A 17,534-nucleotide genomic window follows, 5' to 3' on the forward strand; every position below is an offset into this window, starting at 1 on the left:
TGCAGCTGCTCAGGACTAGGTGGTTCCTGCTATGCCCGAGGATGAGCAGCGTAGATTGGAGAGGTTTGGGAGGCTCCGGACTCCATCTTTAAGTGGTGTATAGGGAGAGGATGCGCAGGGCTTCTTGGACAGGTGTCAGAGGATACTCCGTACAACCGGTATTCTAGAGACCAGTAGGGTCTCGTTCACTACCTTTCAGTTCTCTGGGGCTGATTTCAGTTAGTGGGAGGCTTACGAGAGGCGTAGGCTAGTCGGAGCAGAACCCCTTACTGGCAGGAGTTCTCCGTTCTCTTTCTGGAGAAGTTCGTGCCTCAGTCCCGTAGAGAGAAGCTGCGCAGGCAGTTCGAGCAGCTTCGTCATGGTGATATGTCTGTGACGAAAGTAGTAGGTCGATGAGGAATAACGTTCAACATCCTAGATACCATGAAATGGTTGTGGATGCTTTTGGGATGCACTTCGAGTCTGAATCCCATGAAAGTGTTGAACAAGCTCCTAATGAAGAGGCAAAACATATTTATGAACAATTAGAGGCTGCTAGTCGTCCACTAAGTAAAAGGAGTATGCACTCTCAGTTGTCTGTTACTCTGAGATTATTAAGTATCAAATCAGATACCAATATTTCTCAAGCGGGAATGGATTCTTTCATTGGCCTTATGAGTGAACTAGTTGACCCAACTTTCAACATACCTGCAGATTTCTATAAGGCTAAAAGATTGGTTTCTAAGTTAGGACTCTCATCTATGAGAATCGATTGTTGTGAAGATGGTTACATGTTGTATTATAAGGGTGCTGTAGATTTAGAAAGTTGTAAATTTTGTTAAAAACCTCGTTTTAAGCGGGTTTCTAATGTGAAGAAGGTTGCTGTAAAGTCGATGCATTATTTACCTCTTATTCCTAGATTAAAGAGGTTGTACGCATCGATGAGTTCTGCTCCTCATATGATATGGAACTATGAAAATAGAAGGCCACCTAGTGTTATGTGTCATCCTTCAGATGGGGAAGCTTGGAAGCATTTTGATAGGACATATCCAGATTATGCTATTGAACCGAGGAATGTTCGGTTGGGCTTGTGTGCTGATGGTTTCACGCTATTTTCTGTTTCTGCAACACCATATTCATGCTGGCTAGTCTTTATTATGCCGTATAATCTTTCGCCTAAAATGTGTATGACTAGTCCATATATTTTTTTAAATTGTGTTATTCCCGGTCCCCGCAATCCAAAGAGTTTGATTGATTTATATTTGCAACCTCTGATTGATGAGCTAAAGCAGTTGTGGTTAGATGTTGGTGGTGGTCCTAAAAGGGGGATATCATACGACCTTCCAGAGATATCATTGCGGCGCTACAGGGATGGATTGCAAGGTATAGGGACTTTCGTCCAAGGAGAGGCAATTGATAGGTCGACTATCTCGTCTATGGAGAAGAAGATCGCAAAGCTGACAGCGGAGCTTAAAGAGATAAAGGCTAGAGAACAAAAAAGAGATAGACAATTTCATACCCTTCAAGTTCAGCTAGAAAAGAGGGACCAATAATTTAATCTCTTTCAAGGTCAGCTGGCCAATCTTCTTGCTAGTGGTGCTTTCCTCATTCCCCGGTCTCGTGAGCCTTTCCCAGATGCTAATCCTTCTCATTGTGATCCATCGAACCATGCCGACGATGAAGCTTCTAGTAGTGAAGATGGAGGTGATGCAATACAAAACACTCATTGAATGGTGTGTATTGCTAAACAAAGTATTGAACTTATGAATATTTAGTTGGAATAATTTTGAATGATGATTGTATTGTTTATATTATTTTGTTATTGAATATTTGTATTGTTGTTGTTGTGGTTGGCATTGTTGTTGTGGTTGTTATTAGCATTGTTGTTGTGGTTGTTGTTATTAGCATTGTTGTTGTTGTTGGTTAATTGTTGTTATTATTGGTTAATTGTGGTTGAATGGCAGCAATGTAATGCTGCCATTATAAGATGGTTATGGTTGTAAATGGCAGGCGGTGTAGCTTAAAAGCAGGCATATTCTACCATATTTTTACACAGAAAACCAACCGATTTCGGTCGGAATTCTCATATTAAAACCCATAAATTTATCTTTTCCGACCGACTTCGGTCGGTATTTTCAATGTGAAATCTGCAGAAATCTGAAATTACCGACCGAAGTCGGTCGAAAATAACATGTTTATTTATTTAATTTTTAATTATTCCGACCGATTTCGGTCGGTCTATTAAGATTTAAAAAGAAATGCAAAATTATATTTTCGAGCGAAATTGGTTGCTATTTTGAAAAATAAATAAAAAATAATTTAAATAATACCAACCGAGTTCGATCGGTACATTTATTTTTTCAACAAAAGTTGTCAGTTAAAGTGGTTAACTAAAGGTTGAATTAACTGACCGACTTCGGTCGAAAAATTGCGACCGTCTTCGATCGCCACACCTTAGCGACCACTATTGTTATGATGAATTGAAATCGATCGAAAATCGGTCGTTTTTCCTATATTTCTGACCGATTTCGATCGGTTTTCGTGGATAATTTTTGGCAGTTTTCTAGCCGTGAATAAATGTATGAATCAAAAGTCAACAATTTGCAAAAATTGGTGCTAAAGGCTGGCTATGTGTGAGCTAGAAAAGGGACTCACTTAAAATATGTGTGCCTCTCAGTAGGTTTGTTAGTTTGTAAACGAGTAATTGGCTATCCGAAGAAATTTATTTTATACTAAATTAGGCTTTTTCAAATGGTCACAATAACATTGATTTCTCTTGATATCAGTTAAATCCGAATAACTTCTGATATTTTATTTAAAATATAAAACACATAAAAATCTCAATGATACAACGATGTCTCATTTGTTAAACTAAACATTAGCAAGAATATATTTTTTTAACACCTCTACCTCTTGGTCGAAATATTTTAACCTTGGGAGCTTTGAAAATTTAACATCATTATTTTTTATCATTATCAGTATTTCTATCATTTTATTTTGTTATGATACATATTAGCCCCTCTTCCTATTTGCTGCAACTTGAACTGGACCGCAACATTGGTATGATCTAATACACTTTCAATACATAAATTTCAAACTTCCTACACAAACACACAATTGATGTAGCATTAGCTATTGCTAGGTGGACTCAAAGTTGCGTATCCATTGGTCTCCCGGTCTCGAAAGTGCGGATGAAGTATGAAGAGTTCTCAGGGCGGTACAGAGAGGCTGAGATGAGGGGGGTGGGTTTTGGGGGGGGGGGGTTGATGTGACTGCCCTGAAGGAGGAGCTAAAAAAGAAGGCTGAAGAGTTGTTCGCATCCGTGGAGCGGCTCAGTGCCCTTAAAGGGGCGTTGAGCTGAGCAGGGGAGTGCCGCGACCTCCAGAGTCGGGTTGGCCAATTGCAAGGTCAGTTGAATGAGCGCCAGTTGTAAGTGGACGGGATCAGGGAAGAGGTAGCTGGTAAGCAACAACTGATTGAGGAGGCAGAATCCTCCCGGAGACAAGATCGGAGAAAGGCCGCTCTTGTTGAGTTGGCGAATCGAAGTCTCCATGCTGACCGGGATAATATTCGGTCGACAGTTGATGCTAAAGAGACTCGGATCGAGGAGAGGATTGGCGAGTTGGAGGGAGAGAATGTCGAGCTTTACAGGTGGATCTCTGTTGCGGAGGACGAGAAAGTTAGGTTACTCGAACTGCCCTTTACTTCTCATTACTCTGAGTTTTCGGCCATTCCTCGAGAGCAGTACGAGGAGTGGATCCTTGCTGAGGCTCGAGTAGAAGTGGTCCGAGAGTTGGGCCAGACGGGCTTTGTCTATGAGATGTCTTTGGAGGAGGCTCGAGTTAAAGCTCGTGAAGCTCAATTGGACTGCGGTTACGACCCTGACAAGCCTCAGCTTGATGCAGAGATAGATGATGAAGAAGGCCTCCCTGAGCTTAAAGAAAGCGCCTGGTGTGACTCTGCTTACAGCCGAGGCGAGGGTGAAGAGGGCGGTGAAGACCAAGGCGATGATGGTCACTAGACATTCCACCTTTGTTTTGTTTAGATTTTTTGTACTCTTTTCTTCTTCTTTTTTTTCTTTTTTTTTTGTTGGCGTTTTCGTGCGCCCTCGTAAAGACTCTTATTTAAATATCAAAATTGGCTTATATTTTATACGTACCTTTCCTGTCTTTATATATATATATATATATATATATATATATATATATATATATTTGTGATTGTGTGCTTTTCTTCCTCACTTCTTCCCTTTGTTCTTTCCCTCTTGGTTGCTATGTCTGCGGGGCTGGGGGAGTTCTACTCAATCGGGTTGAGTGAATGGCTTTTGTGCAAGTGTAGAGTGGCCATGGGCCGAGGGGTTTCGTTCGGGCTGGTCGAACATATGTCTTCAAAGTTAAGATGTGACCAAGGGCCGAGAGGTTTTATTCGAGCTGGCCGAACGTACCTCTTAGTTGAGAAGTGGCCAAGGGCCGAGAAGTCTTGTTCGAGCTGGTCGAACGTATGTCTTCATAGTTAAGACGTGGCAGAGGACCGAGAGGTTTTGTTCGAGTTGGTCGAACGTACCTCTTAGTTGTGAGACTTAGGAGATTAGTTCTAACAAACATGCATCTCATTCATTTTAATCACGTTGTGTCGATTACATCATTTCGCCCTGAGACATCTTGGATAAAATTATAAGTCTTGAGTGTTGGTTGGCGTTCCAGTCCTAATATAGTGGGTTGCGAGATATGTTTACTGAATTGTAAGTATATGATCTGTGAAGCACTATTAAGAACTATTGGTAATTAAGTGACATTATTAGGTGGTCTGCTATTACTTCTACGGTAGAAGTAATAGCAGACCACTTGCAATGAGACACCTAATATTATTGCAGGTAGAAGTTCTACCTGCAAAAATTCAGAAACCTGCGCCAACCCAACTCTCCATCCTTACCATCCCTTTTCCTTTTAAGTTGGTGGTTGACAATCATAAATGTATTGGTCAAAACTTTCCCAAAATAGCTGTTCAAAATCAAGAACGTCTATGTCTCTGCCTGAAAAGAGACTACTAAAATCCATGTGACGGCATTATTTTGAAAATTATGCAAAAACTAAATTTTCAAGTCTTTGACATTTTGCACTAAACTCTTCTTCTTTTGAGTTGTTTTTGAAGAAAAAAAAATCATTTTGAAAGTTTCCAAACTCATTTATTTAAAAACTTCGAAAAAACTCGAAAACTAACTTTTGGAGGTTTTTCTGATAGATTTTTGAAAAATCAGTTTGGAAATCTTTTAAAAAAAAAAAAGAAGAAGAAATTTTGCAAAACCAACTCAAACAAACATTCTTTTACATTAAGACTAAAGATGTAGAACAAGAGCTATAACTTGATTTGCTTGTACAATACATCCTGAATTACAATACTCCCTCTAGGTCTGTTTATGTGACACACTCCTTTTAAATATGTTCTAAATATAATTACATACTTTTAAATTTGAAAATAATTAAGTTTATATTTTTTATTTTAGCTACAAGTTGTCAAGTTCAAGTGATGAACTCCCTTGTCAACATGTGCTTATGCTCCTGGGTGGGTGGGCCCCGCAGGGGCGGTCCCACATTGGTTCAAGCGGGTTCAGTTGAACCCGCTTCGTAAAAAAATTATACTTCATCCGTTTTAAATTAGATGAGTTACTTTCCATTTTAGTCTGTTCCAAAATAAATGACACATTTCTAAATTTGGAAATAATTCAACTTTAAACTCTTAATTTTACTCATTTACCTTTAATAAGAAGCTTTTATAATCACACAAATGTCATGGTCTCACAAAGCTTTTACCTCTTAAGCTTTTAAGATCACAAGTTTCAAAAGTTATTTTTTTTGTTAAACTCCGTGCCGAGTCAAACTTACTCATCTAAATTAAAACGGAGTACTATTTTTATATGTAAATTATTTTTTCAAGCACCAAGTGGAGTGCCAACAAGAGTGGAAGGTTCGGGGTTTGAATCTTAGTTCCTTCGTTTTCAAGTATATTTTGGTTTTTCCAAAAATGGGTAGATTTAAAAGACCCACCACCCAACTTTACCATTTTAATCTTTGGAAGATTTATTTAAGAATAAAACTATTCAGATTAATCTTTTAAAGACCCAATGCCTAAGATATTATACCATTTACTTAAATATATATGTATTATTTTTTTTTTTCTCTTTCTGTTAGAGTATTCTTCTATCTCAATTTCACACTTGTTTAGAAATCTTTTAAAGTATCCTGCTTGCCTCTTTCTCGTGGTTTACATAATACTTATTATTTATTTACTTTTTATTTATTTAAATTTAAAATATTTTCATAGTTCCAAAATTCTTATATTAAAGAAGTTATTCATCCAGTTTAGTTTATAGTTCTCTTTTATTTGTTATTGTTTGCAATAATTAGCTTATAAAAATAAAATAATTTTGAATTTGTAAAATTTAAACAAATATATATAAGTACTAGAATTTAGTATTTTGGTATCAATATTGATGATTGTTAAATAAAATTATTAAAAATTTATATAACAAATTGTTAAATCTAAGAAAATCGATAAAAAGTTGTTAAAATTTATCTTTATATGTTTTTAAAAGGCAGCCTCAAAATACGGAAAAAAGAAGAGTAGCCAGCAAAACCTTTTTTGGAGGTTTTGTTATGAACCGAAACAAAGAGGAAAAGGTAAACTATATTTATTAAGCATGATAGTGCTTCTACTGTCAGATGCAGCCGAGGGTGCCATTAATTGGACGGTTAATAGATGTAATAGAGTTCTCTATATAATGCAGTGGAAGCAAAGGCTTTTAAGAGAAGACAGAGGAAGAACAAAACTACAAGGACTTTATTTTGCGAGGAAGAAGCTGTACAAAAGCATGGCTTCTAAACCTGGCATTCTCACTGAATGGCCATGGACATTTCTTGGAAATTTCAAGGTACTCTTTCTTGAATTACCCGACTATTTTCCACGTTTCTTTTGCAGTCAAAACATCATATATGTGTTTTTCAAGAATATATATATTCGAGAGCATGTGGCTTTCTTGATGTATCTTAACAATTTGCTTTCTTCTTTCTTCTACGGTACTATATATTGCTCCGAGTTCCAGTACAACATATGTTTTTGTTTCGTTTTTCCTGTTCTTTTCCTTTTTTCTTTGGAAAAGTGGTACTAATATGGAGCTAGGGAGATGTACGAGAAAAGGAATTCTTTTGAGCTTTTTTCCCTACCGATTTATTAAATTTGACAAGTTACAGGAAAATATGCCTTTCTTATAATAAGAGTAAGTGCGTAGTTTGTGTATTAAAAAAGTTCTACAGAATAATTAATTGCGGTCTTTTGGAATTCTCTCATAGCATATATTGGCAACGTAACTCCTTACCTTTTTCTTTTAAAGGTAAACGTAACTAATTAGCTTCATGCAACACTTCTTCAATTTCTTCTCCTCTCTTTTTTTTTGTGGTTTTTTTTACTCGTTAATTTATTGTAGCAAGGATTCTGCTGACTTTTTTAGAATATTGATTTGTGCGGGATGAAGTACTTGGTTTTGGCACCATTTGTGGCTCATAGCATATACACATATTTTATGAGCAAAGATGAAAGCCAGAGGGATCTTGTATACATAATTATACTCCCGCTTCTACTCTCGAGAGTGATTCACAACCAGATATGGATATCTCTATCTCGCTACAGGACTGCCAAGGGTAATAATCGGATTGTTGATAAAAGCATTGAATTTGATCAAGTTGATAGAGAAAGCAATTGGTATGTCATTTCCTATCCTTACGCCTTAATTCATTCTTCATTTGCATTCTGCTCCACACTAAATAGTAGTAAGCGTTAAGTTACACACCCTCGTGCCCCACGGACAACCCAATTCCAAGAGAAAGCAAACATTAAGGTTTTGGTATAACTGAAGTACATTTTAAAAAAAATATATTTTCCATGAAAGTTATTTTTTAAGGTTTGATTAGGATACATTTTTCTATCAAAACAAGAAAAGTGACTTTCATCACTGTTGAAAGGAATCCAACCCCTAGTAGTTATTAATTAAGGCCCATTTTTAGCACTAATATTGACGGGTAAATTTCAGAAAAGGTCAGACAACTAGTATGTCTTTCCAAAAGTTACATAACTTTGTTTTGTAACATAAAACTTTTCATAGCAAAAAAAAAGTCACAATGCGAGAAAATCCAACCCTTTCGATGCACCAAAATTTTCGTTACTGGTTTAAATTGCCACATCCCACATTTAATCCAGTTTTAAATCTAATAAATACCCGACCAAATTGAAAAAAGGACCCGCCCACCCTACAATTACTAATTAATAACTACTACTATACAATACATCAAATATTTGTACTCTTAACAAAGACATAATTGTCTGTTATAAAGAGGTTTGACTGTATTGTATTATTGGACAAAACAAATTAAATTGTACATGGCACTATCCATTAAAGGTTAAACATATATATATATGGTGTTGGCATGTTGTAGGGATGATCAGATCATACTTAATGGGCTGTTATATTATATCGCATGCCTGATGTTGGAACAAGCTCATCACCCGCCTTTGTGGAGAACATCATTATTATTGCGTTGCTTCATATTGGTCCTGTCGAGTTTCTCTATTACTGGCTTCACAGAGCTCTGCACCACCATTTTCTCTACTCTCGTTACCATTCCCATCACCACTCTTCCATTGCTACTGAGCCCATCACTTGTAAGTTGTCCTCTCAAAAACGTCATTTTGTATCATTTTTCTATATTTTAGTGATGAGGACTTACAAAGAACTAATTTTATTTAATTTGGCAGCTGTAATTCATCCATTTGCTGAGCACTTATCATATTTCACGCTCTTTGTCATACCATTGCTCACAACTGTATTCACTGGGACTGTTCCTATAGCTGCAGTTCGTACTTATGTCACCTATATTGATTTCATGAACAACATGGGTCATTGCAACTTTGAGCTCATCCCTAAGTGGATGTTCTCTGTATTTCCCCCTCTCAAGTACTTGATTTATACGCCCTCGTGAGTCTTCTTCCCTATATTTCAACGAGCTTAATTCTACATAATATATTTACCCAATCAGGTCACGTATATGGTAATTATAACTACACTATATTCTTATAACAAGCAATGTAAAATTCCTATAGAATATTGGGCACGTTTGTAATCGCTGAAATTCTGTACTCCATATGTGAAGATCCTGTTTATTCTTTTGCCACTAATATCTACGTTTTGATGGCACAGGTACCACTCACTACATCACACTCAATTCAGGACAAATTATTCTTTTTTCATGCCAATGTATGCCAATCTAAAAAGTCTAATAATACTCATCCTTACTTTATCTATGAGAAAAGTGCATGACATACTCTTAACTGGTAATTTTGTTGCAAGCTCTGCAAAATTTTATGTAAGCTATCACAAAATTGTTATTATGGAGAAAAAGATTTAAAGAAAATTCACCCCTCACCCGATATCAAGGTTTGTATGTTTTTTTATACAAATGTAACTTTCCAGGAAGAGAAACTGAATAGCAATGGCCAACTTTACATAAGGAGAAATCCTCAGCTGAAAGTGAAGGTGGAAGATGGAAGTAGCCTAGCTTCTGCTGTGGTCGTAAATTCCATTCCTAAAGGAACTTCCCAAGTTGTCCTTCGCGGCCATTTATCAAAAGTTGCTTACTCCATTGCCTTAGCCTTGTGCAAAGGAGGAATTCAGGTATATTTGATTATTAATCTACTCAACGATATTTGTTTTCCTTTCTCTCATCTTGAATGTAATTTTTGTGTATATAGGTTGCCATGTTAGACGAAGAGGAGTACAAGAGACTTAAAACAAATCTAACACCTGAGGCTGCAACTAAGTTGGTCCTGTTGAAATCTTATAATGTTTCAAAGGTACGTATAAACCAAAATATATGGAAAAGTATATTGTCCTGAATCTTGATAATTCATAACAATCAAAAAAGGTTCTTGATTATGCTGCAGACATGGCTAGTAGGGGATGGATTGAGTGAAGATGAACAATTGAAAGCACCAAAAGGAACATTATTCATTCCTTATTCACAATTCCCACCAAAGAAAGCTCGTAGGGATTGCTTCTACTTCAGCACACCAGCTATGATTACTCCAAAACATCTTGAAAATGTAGACTCTTGTGAGGTTAGAAACGGCTATCAAATATCCTTAATTTCTCTTTAATTTTGTAGATCTTCTTATTATAGTAATTCACAATATAATTCCAGAACTGGTTGCCAAGGAGAGTAATGAGTGCCTGGAGAATAGCTGGAATTTTGCACGTGTTGGAAGGTTGGAAAGAACACGAGTGTGGCAACATGATGTTTGATATTGACAAAGTATGGAAAGCTAGTCTTGATCATGGTTTTTGCCCATTAATCACGGCTTCTGCTACTGAATCCAAGAACTAGAGCTATAGATTGTTTTTGATATATGATCTTATCTTGGATCCATGGTCAAGTATATCAGCCATTTGCATTAGGTTATTCTGTCCAGAGCTCGGTATGTATTATATAAAATGTAATATGAACCATTTGGGAGCATTAGTGATGACTTCTATTGAACAAGATAGAGCTTCCCTAGAAGAGCTTTGTATTTTTGCATTTAACTATTTGCCAGTTGATTTGTCGGAGGATTTCCACCTGAATACTGTTGTCACTACTTTCATAAATGGATCAGTGACTTAGTATGGGAACCGCAGGTTGAACGTACAGGCTTCTGGAAATCAACTAGAGCGTTAAGTTTTTAAGGATGCTTATGAATCCAGGACGTATAAATACATTAATCAAGGAGCTTATTGATTTCGAATTAATCCTGAACCATTTATGTAATTCCGAATTGGACAAGGACTCAAACCAAAGCATCTTGCAATTGGCTGCTGTCTTTCACATCTGTTGCGACAGATTCTGCAAAAAAATTGAAGCCTGTTTCTCAGATTTCACTAATTAGGTCTCTTGAATAGGCATGAGACTTCATTTTACTATGACTTCAAAAGTCGATATGAACAGGATTTCATTAATTTTAATTTCATTTAGTAGTATGTATGCCACATATTACACACAATGCGCACATATATGCATACTACCATCATCTCCGAACCATACCATAAATACAACGATGCACTAAGCATTGGACCATGACTTAGTCACTTCAACTTTACAGCCCTGCACGGCCACGGCTCTTGTTCTCCTACTATTGTAGAAAGGCATTCTTCCATAACGTAACCTTGCTAATATGACAACAACTTGATGAGTCTATTGACTTGGATTCTTTCGTTGCTGAATACAATTTTAGTATTATTCTGCACAGTAATAGAACGACCAATTTTGCTAGCTTAATTTGAAGATCAGAGCACTAAAAACGAGTATAATGAATTCAATGACCAAACCTGCTGTTTTTGTATGTGCTGTCTTCTTTACCTTTTTTAGTATATCGAAATAACAACCTTTTTTTTTAGTACCCTCTCCGTTCACTTTTAGTTGTTCACTTTTGACTTTGCACACCCTTTAAAGAAATATATATGAAGTATGTATTTTACAATTTTACCCATAATAATGATAGCATTTCCAAAAGTTTTGGGAGATAATTTGCAAATCACGCCACGAGAAACGGATTCGCAACATGCTTATTTTAATTATTTGAAATTATGGTCAAGTCACGTGAAACGCGCACTCGAATTGAAGATTGCGTATCATGACTATGCTACGGAACCGTATCCATAATTACGATTATCTTATGAAGATGCGCTTAAAGCGACTAACGTGTTTGTGAGTTATTTGAACTAAACTTTGGGATTATTATGCAACCCTATTACATGAGCATGTACATGCTTTCTTCTAAGAATCCAAACCAAGCCTACAGTCCCTTAAAGCTAACAAATAATAGTCCATTACCAAAATCTAATTAGCATCATTTTGTCGGTCACAACACATACGCCTATATCAGAACCCATGTTCAAATTAGCTCATAGACATCAATTGGCAGACATGAATTCTTTTCTAAATTCAATATATTTCAAATTATTTTATTTCAAACTCAACAAATCAAACAGCCCCTTCCTACTACATATTACTACAAATTCATAAGAAAAACAAAAATATTCATCTACCCCCTAAAAATTTACAAACGGATTCACTGTATGTCATGAGCACACCAAATATGAACTTAAAAATTAGTAGTTAATTAGTAATATTCTCAACAAGACAAGTTAGCTAAATGGTCATGAGCTAATCTCCATTAAACAAATAAAGACAAAATTCTCGTCTAGAGGCATAGAGTAAACAGAGAACTTCTCCAAACATTATTCAAACATAAACAAAGTAAGATATGAAAATCAAAAGATAAAATAAAATGGATAGAGTTAGAATGGGACCTTTAAAACTCGAACGCTAGCAGAGCCACTAATCTAAACTTGAAAGCAGACCGGACCACCGAACGGAGTTTGACAAACTCAACTGACCTCGCCGAAACTCGATTTTTGAAGTGAGTAAAGGCTATTTTGAAGCTGTTTTGGGGTTGTATTGGACGGGTTTTATGGCTGTTTTGACGAGGTATTTCAACTGATTTTCTGGCAGCGTTTTTGGAGTGTTAAAGGGTCGTTTTGGGGCTGGTTTTGTGGTGGTTTCACGAGCTGGGTTTTGACAGCATTTTGAGGTCGTGTTTGACTAAAAAATGAAGCTGCCTTCTAGCTTGTTTTCAGCTGAAAGTGAAGTACTTTTGGGAGTTATTTCAACTAGGTTTGGCTTGGTGTTCATGGTGATAGAGCTTAGTGGAGTTTCATCGATGGGTTGATTAAGTTTTTGAGGAAGAAGAAGCCTCTGCTGTTGAAGGAGGAGTAGACCAGTCCTTTTTGCTCTCATTTTCTCTTGTGCAAAGAATCTCCCCCTCTTTGACTTTCCTTCTCTCCTTTTTTTTTTTTTTTCCTTCTCCCTTTTTTGATTTTCCTACTCCCCTTTCTAATTTTTTGTTGTATGCGTTTGGGATAGAGATGAATCTCCTTTTATTTTTGTCAGTGTCTGTGTGTGTTCGTGGAGAGATTATGTGAGGGAAGTGCATGTGGAAAGTGAGAGTGTGAGTGGAAATGTATTCATGCATAGTCAAAAATTATGTGCTTACAACATGCCCCTCTTTGCTTGGAAACATGAAGAGTTTTCAAGCAAAGACAAGGTGAGCGATACGACTAATTTTTGGTCATACCATTATTCAAAAGGGAAGAGAGAGAAAAGTGCAACTAAGTCCTAGTTTTGGACGGCCTACATATCACCGTTTATAAGGGAATCAGGCCAGTGTAGTTCAAGAAGAGTGATGGAATGATGAGTTGGAGAGTCGAGTGATGTTCCGTCGAGGCTCCGATCTGTGGTCCTGTTATTACATCAAACTCAAAAGAAACTAAACAAGCCTATAAGCTATGAGTTACAAGATTCCTATTTATAAGTCTTCTAAAACATGATCTTGAGTCTTGATTGGTTATTCACGCAGACTCTGGTCTGAACCTTGATGCTTGGTCGATACAGGTGTCAATTCATTCTTCTACGGCCTCTTCTTATGAAGACGGGAAAAGCAATGCTCGTGATTTCAGTCATGTCTTGAGCAATTCACATCTTTTCATCAGCTTATGCAATCTGGATTCACTTCTTTTTGTTTTCTTTCCTTTATTTTGGATTGAGACTTATTTTGGTTATCTCGAACCATGTGCCTCGAGGTAAAACCTACTCAGACACCAAAACAAACAAATGAATGAAATTTTTCTGCCCCAGTTTGCACTAGGAAAATTTTGTGAGTTATTGTTACAAAATTCTAAACTACTTTCTTATTGAAAGCAATAAAAGGTTGGGAATGGTATACCCTGAAAAAAACAGAGACTAGGGAATGTAGATCCTATGTCTACAATGAAAGAAACTAGGGAGTGGAGACCCTATGTTAGAAAAGATACTATGAAGTGGAGACCTTATGTCTAAAATAAATATCAACTAGGGAGTGGAGACCCTATGTTGGAAAAGAGACTAGGGAGTGGAGACCTCATGTCTAAAATAAAATCAACTAGGGAGTGGAGACCCTATGTTGGAAAAGAGACTAGGGATTGGTGTACCTTGATACTGGTACGAAAATATAACCAGGGGTTGGTACCCTATATTACGGAAAAGGAATGTAATCAGGGGTTGGTACCCTGTATTACTGAAAATAATGTAATCATGGGATGGCATCATGTATTACTGAAAGGAAATATAACCAGGAGATGACACCTTGTATTACGAAAAAGAACTGTAACCAGGGGTTGGTGCCCTGTATTACTAAAATGAAAATGAATCCCACTGGCGAAAAGGTTCTACCTCTGTTAAACTGCGAAAAGCGAGCCTAGGCGAAGAGTATTTCTACCCGGAATATGAGATGGATCCCTCTAGGTGAAAAGTTTCTACTTGGGTTTAGCTACGTAAAACATCCTAAGTGAAGAGTACTTCTACTCTGAACTATAAGCTGGATCCCCCTAGGTGATAGGGTTCTACCTAGGTTAAGCTACGTAAAACAAGCTTGAGCGAGGAGTACTTCTACCCGGAACAATGAGCTAGATCCCCCTAGGCAAAAAGCTTCTACCTGGGTAAAGCTACGTAAAACATCCTAAGCGAAGAGTACTTCTACCTGGAACTATGAGCTGGATCCCCCCAAGCGAAAAGGTTCTACCTGGGTTAAGCTACGTAAAACATCCTGAGCAAATAATACTTCTACCCGGAACTATGAGATGGATCCCCCTAGGCGAAAAGGCTCTACCTGGGTTAAGCTACATAAAACAGCCTGGGCGAAGAGTACTTCTACCCGAAAATATGAGCTGGGTCCCCCTAGGCGAAAAGGTTCTACCTTGGTTAAGCTACGTAAAACATCCTGAGAGAAGAGTACTTCTACCCGAAACTATGAGTTGGATCCCCCTGGGCAAAAAGGTTTTACTTGGGTTAAGCTACATAAATCAGCATGAACGAAGAGTACTTCTAACCGGAACTATGAGCTGGATCCCCCTAGGCGAAAAGGTATTACCTAGGTTAAGCTATGTAAAACATCTTGAGCGAAGAGTACCTCTATCCGGAACTATGAGCTGGATCCCCCTAGGCGAAAAGGTTATACTGGGTTAAGCTACGTAAAACATCCTGAGCGAAGAGTACTTCTACCCGGAACTATGAGCTAGATCCCCTTAGGCGAAAGGTTTCTACCTGGGTTAAGCTACATAAAACATCCTGAGAGAATAGTACTTCTACCCGGAACTATGAGCTGGACCCCCCTAGGCGAAAAGGTTCTACCTGGGTTAAGCTACGTAAAACATCCTGAGCGAAGAGTACTTCTACCCAGAACTATGAGTTAGATTCACATAGGCGAAAATGTTCTACATGGGTTAAGCTATGTAAAACAGCATGAGCGAATAGTACTTCTACCCAAAACTATGAGCTGGATCCCCCTAGGCAAAAAGTTTATACCTGGGTTAAGCTACGTAAACTATCCCGAGCGAAGAGTACTTCTACTCGGAACTATGAGCTGGATCCCCCTAGGCGAAAAGGTTCTACCTGGGTTAAGCTACGTAATATATCCTAAGCGAAGAGTACTTCTACCCGGAACTATGAGTTGGATCCCCATAGGCGAAAAGGCTCTACATGGGTTAAGCTACGTAAAACAGCCTGAGTGAAGTGTACTTCTACCTGAAACTATGAGTTGGATCCCCCTAGGCAAAAAGTTTCTACCTGGGTTAAGCTATGTAAAACAATATGAGCGAATAATACTTCTACCCGGAACTATGAGTAGGATCCCCCTAGGCGAAAAGGTTCTACCTGGGTTAAGCTACCAAAATGATATGTATGAACAACAATGATGCATGCTGAACATAAGAGAAAATGGAGATTTTGCGAAAACTTACCTTTGGTGACATTCGTCCTTTAAGAATCGCCATTTTGCACTGCTTTGTTCCTGCTTCAAAACAAAGAAAAATTGTGAGTTTTAAAAGTGGAGGTCAGTGTAGCCTTGATGTCTTTGACAGCTTGGCTTTGTTCCCATCTTCTTTTGATGATGATTTCAACCTGCCACTAGTTGTTTCCTGAATACCATTTGCATTTCTGTCCCCTGAGAGACTGTGACTTTTCAAACTTTTACATGATGGTTGGTCGCGTGGGATTTAACCTTTTTAACTTTATTTTACCTTGGTGGCATTTCACTTTCGACTTCTTGCCTCCAAAACATTCAATTTTAACATTGGGGAACCTTTGGCTTTTCAAACTTTGCCAAAACGGTTAGCCACTTGGGACTTAATCTTTTCAACTTTATTTTGCCATTGTAGGCATTTTCAATTTGATTTCCTCCTTTCGAAATTTTTTGATTTCAAATCATCAGCCATCATAGCCAGTTGGGGTTGACTTAATGCCCTTGCCGAGGCTGGGTGCCTCTTGAATATTAGCTTGTATCAAACAAAAGCCTTGTAAATCAGTCTTGCCATCCCTTCTTTGCCTTTATTTTGACACAAAGTTATACCAAAAAGGATTCAAAGAAAAACAACAATGGAATGGGGAATGAGTTTAAACAAAATATGTCCTTTTTGGGGAACAGAAATTAAAGGACTTATATGGGAGTACATGCAGACTTCAATGAACATGACATGCCTTTTGTACTGGATGCATGATCTGTGTAAACCGTCCGACTCTCAAAAATTCATCACAACATTTGCATCGAAATCAAGAAACATTGCCCAGGACTGTGTCGATGCCAATGGCTGTGAGGATCCTCTTTTCGACCAGTGGCGCCCTTTGTGGGTTTTCACCAGTTGGCCTCTCTCTTCTCACCATCGCCTTATAGTGCTTCTTGCGAGTTTTCACTTAAAAGATTCTCTCATTTTAGTTTCTTTATTCACCATTACCTTACGATGTCCATAAGGGTTTTCACCGATAAGACTCTCTCATTTTATTTCTCTCATTTCGGTTGCACCAGATCCAAGTGACTGTATCCTCCAATTTTGAACATTCTCGTTGATTGATCGGAAGGACTTGAAAAGGATTTGGGTAAAAAGAATTTGGATTGAATCACAACTTTGGAACCTCATAGGCGAGGCCATCGTCGAACCATTGTAACATCTGCCCCAGTTTCTACTTTTGGAGGAATGTGGATTTTTATTTTGGTGTAACTGAACCCCAGAGAGAGGCTACCTATGTATCCTTTCAGAATCAAGTCGAACGTAGTTCAATGAACATGAATTGTTTGGATTTTTGTTTTGTTTTCTTTTTCTTCTTCTTTTTTTTTTTTTTTTTTACTTTTTTCTGTCTTTTATTTTCTTTTTTAATAACATCTTCAGGTTCCAAAGAGGGTAATCAAAGAAAGGTAACCATCTCAAAAGGGTTAGCAACAGGTTGATAGTATTAGGATAGCAAGAATGAAAGCCTTTGTCATCCCATTCAGAGAACATTAATGATATATAGAGGATCAAACATAGTACCTTTGATTGTATCCGTGTTGACAGTTATTTAAGGGATATTTCCTTCGATGCTTCCCAGATACAACATTCTCTTTTGACA

The 17,534-nt window shown here is 37.6% G+C and overlaps 1 long non-coding RNA gene and 1 pseudogene across 1 annotated transcript; one reads left to right on the forward strand and one right to left on the reverse strand.

Moving 5' to 3' along the window:
- The first annotated feature begins 6,742 nt into the window (after window positions 1-6,742).
- The window catches only part of LOC104103817 (very-long-chain aldehyde decarbonylase CER1-like), a 59,220-nt pseudogene continuing 48,428 nt past the window's right edge, over window positions 6,743-17,534 (forward strand).
- LOC138893155 (uncharacterized) lies at window positions 10,292-13,192 on the reverse strand. Its single transcript, XR_011408246.1, has 2 exons — window positions 12,371-13,192; window positions 10,292-10,904 (listed from the first exon to the last, which is right to left on the reverse strand). It is a non-coding gene; the product is annotated as an uncharacterized lncRNA (long non-coding RNA).

The sequence above is a fragment of the Nicotiana tomentosiformis genome, chromosome 1, assembly GCF_000390325.3.
Source record: "Nicotiana tomentosiformis chromosome 1, ASM39032v3, whole genome shotgun sequence".
Taxonomy (NCBI): domain Eukaryota; kingdom Viridiplantae; phylum Streptophyta; class Magnoliopsida; order Solanales; family Solanaceae; genus Nicotiana; species Nicotiana tomentosiformis.